This window comes from Podarcis filfolensis, assembly GCF_964270895.1.
Source record: "Podarcis filfolensis genome assembly, chromosome: 6".
Lineage (NCBI taxonomy): Eukaryota > Metazoa > Chordata > Lepidosauria > Squamata > Lacertidae > Podarcis > Podarcis filfolensis.
Window position 1 is genome coordinate 51322014 of NC_139609.1, and position 7717 is coordinate 51329730.

The window sequence follows — 7717 nt, forward strand, 5'->3', positions numbered from 1 at the left end:
ATCATAATAGGAGGTAGGAGACACTAGTCCAAGGTCACCCAGTGAGCTTCATAGCTGAGTAGGTATCTGACCCAGGTCTGCCTAGTCCTAGTCGAGTGCCCTAACCATGACACAACACTGGTTCTTATGTTGAGCAGATACATGAAGGGAGAGTCATCATGTGGAATCTTATTTCTCCCACTTCATGCTTTACATGATCACAACATGTGTTAAGTCTTTCTTCTCTTACACCATGTTGCAATGGAACTCAATGGGATCTAATTTTGAGTAAACATGCATAGGATCGTGCTGTATAATCCAACCTTTTTTGTGTTAACCAAGATACTATTGCACTCCCCAAGGTGCCCTTGAAATGCTGTTAGGAAGCATCTTGTCTTCTCTGGCATTGGATACAGATGGGATCTGATTCTGAGTCTCCTGAAGTTGCGCATTGCATTACTTTAAAAGCTTTACATCAGTTTTTACTCCTGCCATATCAGCTCTTTTTGCAGAGGTTCAGTGTAGATTGCATTTGCCAACCACTTCTAGAAGCAAAAGTTATACCTGAGCAGTGTCTATAGCAGCACAGCAAGCAGAAAACTTTTCTTTTGTAGAGACAACACACTGTTTTTGTGGAGGGCAGGTTAGGGGCTATTCTGATTTCAATAAAGAACTATTTTGTCCCTATTTTGACATATTGTACGTCAGGAGAACAGGAAATAATCAGCTTTTCTGCTTAGAGCTAAGGCTTCACAGACTGTACATCCATCTTTATCAGGTAATTTCAAAGCACAGCATAGCGGGCTGCAAAGAACACAGTATATTTTAAGAAAAATAAGGGCAATATCTTAATGAGGCCAACTAAAATGTCACACGACAGTGTGCAGGTTTTTAAGTTCTGTAGAACTCTTCATCAACCTAGATGGTAAACAAAGCAGGGAATGGGGGCTGATGTTAAGAGTATCACGAAAGGCAATTCAGAAATTCAACTACAGGCTAATCCCATTGAGTTAATGGCAGTAAATCTGCTTAAATCAAAGTGTTCTGTCTTGGTGGATTTGCGAGCAGTGGCCTAAAGACACAGTCCATTGGGACGTTGTACTGTATTTTGCAGCCTCAATGAAAAGAACAGAAACTATGGAGGAACACTCAGCCATGCAGCTCACTGGGTGACCTTGTGCCTGTTACTGTCTCTCAGCCTAAGCTGCCTCAAGATGCTGTGAGGATAAAATGGGGAGGGAGAGAGCCATATACATCGCCTTTAGTTCATTGGTGGGGTGTAAATGTAATTAATGAACATGAAGGTGATAATAACATCTGGACTTCTCCAACTTTGTGTCCTCCAGAAGATGTTTAACTGCAGCTACTATCACTCCTGACCATTAGCCATGCTAACTGGGACTGATGGGAGTTGTATTCCAATAAATTCTGGAGGATCACACCCCTGCTTTACATACATGGATTTATTTTTTTAATCTTCTGGGTTGTAATTGCAAGGGGTTGCTATTATTTAAGCATGCTGAAGCACCTTTGTGTCCTTGATCCCACTGTCAAAAATCTTATAAAAACATGCAGATATATAACTGCGGGGTCCGATAACAATTGAACAACTTGCTTAACAGCCAGTCTTTTCAGACTTCTTAATATATTCATCCAAATGGCCTCTCAGGTCTCACTCTCTTCCTCCTCCTACCTGAATTGCTAAGTTTTCCCTGGCAAAATAAGTGTCCTGTTCTCTACAGACCAATGCCACCTGTGTAGTTCGGAGAACGCTGGCATTTGGAGACAGGGACTGCCCAAGAGAACATAACCAACCGGGGGGGCTTTTTAAAGAGAATGAGCCTAAAAGCTGAAAATAGGCAGGGCCTCGTGACAATGTCGGTGGGTGGACTTGTTTGGGTGGGACTGGCACGTTCGAGAAGCTGAGAAAATCTGTGGGTGTGAGCTGTGTGCTGGGTCAGAGGCCTGTTTCTGAAAGCTGAGAATAAGTGGTGTGATAGTGAAGTACATGCTTGTATACAAGGCAGGAATACATTGCAACCAATACGTTGCAGTTTACACGTATGCCCATAGAAAGAAGACACTGCAGCCAACTACTAAAGCAACCACAACATAGGGCATGCCTAGTAGCCAAACCCCATGATTTTCTGGTATAACTGCAGGCTCCTTATGTTCAAGGCCACTTCTGAGGGCCCCCCAGCTTTCGGGAACAGCTTTTCAGCAAGCTGTAGTAAGAAGGGGGTGCTGGGCTTGGAAGGTACACATATAGAAGTTTCCATGCTGCCCTTTGGACCAAGGAACATAGGAAGCTGCCTTAACCTACATCAGACCTTTGGTCCATCTAGGTCATGATGGCTTATGCTGATCACTGCTTTCCAGCGGTCTTTTTCAACCCCACCTTGAAATGCTGGGGACTGAATATGAGATTATCAATCTATCTATTTGTTTGGCTGCATAAAGAGTTATTAGCAAGGATGCCTCTTTGTGTTTCTTTTAGTATTCCATCCTAAAATGATGATGCTTCTGAAAAGGATGTTGTCATATATTGTGGATAGGATTTGCAGGAGGGCAGGTGCCCAATCCCAGTGAAATTCAGTGAGAGATGGAGACCTTCATGGAAGAGGCCAGCAATTTAAGGCTCTGTTCCCCCACAAGCAGCAGATGAAATGGCAAACCTTTGTCTAAACTGTATCAATATAGACTGTGTGTGTGCTTGTTTGTGTGTCAGACAACTGGAAACTCTTCCATCCAAAACTATTCCCTGCGCACAAGAAATTAGATGCCAAGCAAAAGTATTCTGATCTCATCTTCTCCCAAGTTTTCTATCTGCGTTTTGAGGAACTAGAATCTGGAAGCAGATTTACCAATTCTTTTGCTGTTTATGATGACCAGGTCTAAAAATCTGTAAGCAATCTATTACTTTTCAGCTTTCTGCAGCATCATTTATCAGGCATCACTCTGCATCAAGGAATGGGGAGCCTGTGGCTCTCCAGATGTTGTTGGCCTCCAACTCCCATCAGACCCAGCCAACAGGGCTAATGTGTAAGGTAAGATGTCTCTTAGGTCACTGATTAATAATTGGCTTGCAAACCCCAGGATAGTTTTTGCAGTCATTATTAGAACTGTGGGTATTAGTTCCAGCTTGCAATGACCTTGACAAAACCAGAATAAAAGTCATCTTTGACTCACCTGTCTCTACATTTGAAGATTTTGGATCCACTAAGCCAGATGCATTTAAAAGAGATGCATTTCCTTCTTACCAGACTCTGAGCCCCCACTTAGCAATGGGTCTATGGTGCTATAAAAGGTACAAGACTTGATCCCAGCTCCCTTCAGGTCAAATATATAATGCTACAGCCATTTAGCCAAACTATCATAGACTGAGAGCATGAGGAAGGCTGGGTTTTTCCATTTTAGAGAGAACTGAGTCTGGAAATAGATGTTGCTGCCAGAGAAAACAGCAGCCCTGTGTCTCTTCCTCTCTCTGCTTTAGATTCATAGTATGGTGCATTTGTGATGAGGGAAGAAATTCATTTGGTTTGTATTTTCATTAGAACCTACTGAATTCAGACTTCCTGAATCAATATGCAAACCGGAATGCAAGGCATCTCTGAAATCCACACATCTCCAAATTTTGCAATGCGGTGCTCCAGCCAACCAAAGCATATGCACACAAATCCATATGTTAATGAAAATAATGTACCAAAATGCATTTTTGGGTTTTCGCTATCTCCTAGTTTACTTTTCTCTTGGTATGCACATTTTGCAGGACTGCATACCAACATTCAGAGAAGTGCAAATTTCAAAGGACAGCTGTGTTTTGTTTCGAATAGTGTTTCAGGAACTGCAGATTAGGTAGGTTCATGCTAAACTTTGAAGTGAACCCAGCAGCAGCCATGCATAATGAGTAGTTAGGCACTATGGGCTTTCAGGGTTTAAGTGCAGGTCTTCTAAACGCCAGCTAACTAGCCATTTGTAATTTGGGTCATTTTACTTCCTCGTTATGTCACCTACATTAAAAAGGAATGCACCCTGGAAAGGAGAAGTCTTGGAGCCTTTTCTAGAGCAAGTCATCACTGAGAACATAAACCAAATGGAAAATTACCAGTTGCTTTCCACATTGTAAGGTATTTTATAATAGTTCTTCTACCTCTTGAGTTATATCTCATATGCAGAAGGTTTTACTGTGTTTCTTTATTATTATGGAAATGATTGTAAGATATTTTTAAACACTGCAAAGTGTCATTCGTCATCTAATATTAATGGCACATTTTTTTTTTGGAAATGATCTACTCTTGAACAATAGCCTTCTGAAGATGTGCAGCTAATGAAGAAGGCTCACAAAGCAGTCACTGATTGGATAATTGGTCATGGGAAAACACTAGCAGAATCTTCTTGAAACATCAGAATTGTGAATCACAATGTAAAATCAAACCATTTCCTGGTGTGCATTATTGCATCAACCTTCATTTTTGGCACTGTGGATTAAATAGTATTTGACATCGCTGTAACATGAAAACAAACTGGTGTACTACTGTACAAATTGTACATACAGTTTTACAGTAGATTCCATAGTTATATGGTTATTGTTTTCAGTTTCAGTCAATGTTGGGTTGTGTGATAGTTTTTTAAACAAACAAACAAACAAACACAAACAAACAAACAAACAAACATTGAAATTCTTTTTTTCTGAATGTTTTGCAGTAGAATTTCAAATTGTCAAATAATTTCATACACAAAGCTCAGTGAAAAATATTTCATATTTTGCATGTTATTGCCAAATTTTCTGTGTTAGGAACAGTGTAGAAGAAAAGCCACAATGGTGAAAAATCAGGCTTTGTGTGACAACCTTACCAGGTAGAATTGGCATGTACTGACAACAGAGATACTGGATGAATAATTGAATGTTCCAGATTCACAAGGCTATAGGGAACCAGGGAATATTCCCAGGACACTCGGTGGGCCTGTATGGTCATGTTGTAAGGAACCTGTTGACCAGGGAAGCTGCTTAGGGTTGCAGCACTATCAAGGCTAATCACAGCACAAACACCTACATAGCTGAGCTGAACCGGGGCAAACAATGCATTGCCAATAGACTTGTAAGCACCTGTTGTGATGCTTGCAAACCCTGGCCTCTTTCCTCAGCAGATGCAGAACTCATAATTCAAGGTGTGCAATTTTGACCTTCCCAGGAGCTATTAGACACAGGTGTGTTTGTAATGGGTGCTGTAGCAAGGTGCAAAGACTGCTTGTGGATTCTGCATTAGGTCTGAAAAGCATGTTGGATGAAGCATGGAAAAACAGTGGAGTAAAGGTGATGCATTAAATGGACTGACCCAAGACAGGATGGAGGGGCTGCTGTGATGAGAATGATGGTGTTGGTGTATAAATGTGTATGCAGAGTGAGGGCCTCACAGTCAGGCACCCATTCCTTGTGTAAATACAGAAATTGATATGTATATATGCCTCAGTTGTTCTCTGTGATGTTCTAAGGCAGGTGTAGCCAATATGACCCCTACCAAATGAGAATCAGGAAGAAAAGGCGAGGGTTTAGCAAAGCTGAGGAAGTTTGGCTTCTACAGGTATCCACTGGTTTGGAGCAGGCTAAGGCAAGGGGTGTGTGGAGCAGTCCAGTGAGTGAGATACTTGAGGACTGAACAACATGGGGACTGAGGACATACTTAGCTATAGGAAAGAGAATTTATTGGTGTTCACTGTACACAAAGGGTGATGTCATTAAGGGAAGGGCTGGAGGGAAGGGGCATTAAATGACAAAGAACACAGGCAGTAAACTACTGATAGGTATTATAATATGATTTCCCCACCAGAGAGTGGCAGAGAGGTCACAAAGGTCTCTGGCCAATCAGGTCTCAAAGTGAGGTATGGGAAAAAGGAGATACATTTCCCAGAAAATTCAAATTTAGACTTAATTCTTAACACGATTGTTGGTGGATGCTTGTTTGTTACTTTCCTTTAGTTAGTTAATAATTGAATAAAGGCATCTACTTGCATTAGATATGGCAAAGGTTCCAGATACTTAATTTGGTTTTTGCTCTTACATGATCCAGAGATTCATTATGCACCTCTGTTGTTGCTGGGAAATTCCCTGTATAGCAGTTACCACGGAGAGGATATTTGACTGGAACCACTAGAGCAGCTTCTCCTGATGGGAGGATGCTTGGTTAAACTCCTGCAGCTTTCTCTGATTCCTTTGCAGCTGCCTCACATCCATATCTCGGAGTAAAGGAAAAATAAATACTTAGTTCTGGAGGATGTGCAGAGTTCCAGCTGAACTTCGTAGCAAGGTACGCTCAGAGTGCCTGATGTTGATGATAGAAATAACTTTGTATGGCACTTTTAAAATAAAAAACCAGCACATGCATATTTACATTTAAGCATGTTCGTCCTCACCTTACAAATAAAACAAATTAATACAAAAAAGTTGCAAAACTGTTTTGGAAATGGGAGGAATGGGAAGTGACATCATAAAGGCAAAGGGTAAAGGGACCCCTGACCATTAGGTCCAGTCGTGGCTGACTGGGGGAACTGACTGGGGTCGCGGCGCTCATCTCGCTTTATTGGCCGAGGGAGCCTCTGTACAGCTTCCGGGTCATGTGGCCAGCATGACTAAGCCGCTTCTGGCAAACCAGAGTAGCGCACGGAAACGCCATTTACCTTCCCGCTAGAGCGACACCTATTTATCTACTTGCACTTTGACTTGTTTTCGAACTGCTAGGTTGGCAGGAGCAGGGACCGAGCAACGGGAGCTCACCCTGTCACGGGGATTCGAACTGCCGACCTTCTGATTGGCAAGCCCTAGACTCTGTGGTTTAACTCACAGCGCCACCTGTGTCCCATGGTCCCAAGGAACTCTCTATTGATGAAGCTGCTGCACATAAATTCAAAAGAGCTCTCCTTAGAACAGAAGAAGTGTGCTTCTTTACTGAGCAGAAAAATTACCCCTGCCACTGCCACAATGTTATGCCTGCACACAGCCTCAGCTTCAGCCTCAGTTGTGTGCATTGGTTTTTGTCTTAATTGTTCGTATACCTTGTGTCTCCAGATGCCATGGCACCATCAAGGATTATAGTAGGTGCATGATAGAATGAATCCACAATTTTGTAGTCATAATCAGCACAATCATCACTCCCTAAGCGTGCTGATTGTGACTACCACACACATTCTCTTGCACACATTCTCTTAGAAGGGCAATGGTGCCCATCTGGGATGTGCCGAAACTGAGTTCTGCCAAGTCCTGGCCGCAAAAAAGCCCTGCCCACAGGGAAATGTCAACATTGTAGCAATTCAACCACAAATAGCATTGAGATGATCCATATCACTGAGCTCAATGGGCTACCTGGTCAATAAGCCCATTCTTCAATGTATGAAAAGCCAATGTATGTCTAAATCGCTCTCCAGATCCATCAAACAAAAACTAAAGACCCATCAGGTCAACTGTTCCTGGTGAGAAGGACAGAATTTGGGAAGAGTCATGTGATCAACTACATAGGAAAGCCTGTGATGCTCTACTTTCTAATGGAAGTGGCTGGCTAAGAGTAAGAAAAGGCAGTTTCCTTGCTAGTCAGGTCTTATTATCATTGCAGAGCAGGGTTAGGGGGAAACTACATGGCTATATATAGAGAGACCACAAAGAAATGTATGAAAACATCTGGGCGGGGGGAGAGAAGAGAGAGGTTACCATGACAACTGGAACATCTCCTACAGAAAGCAAAAAAAA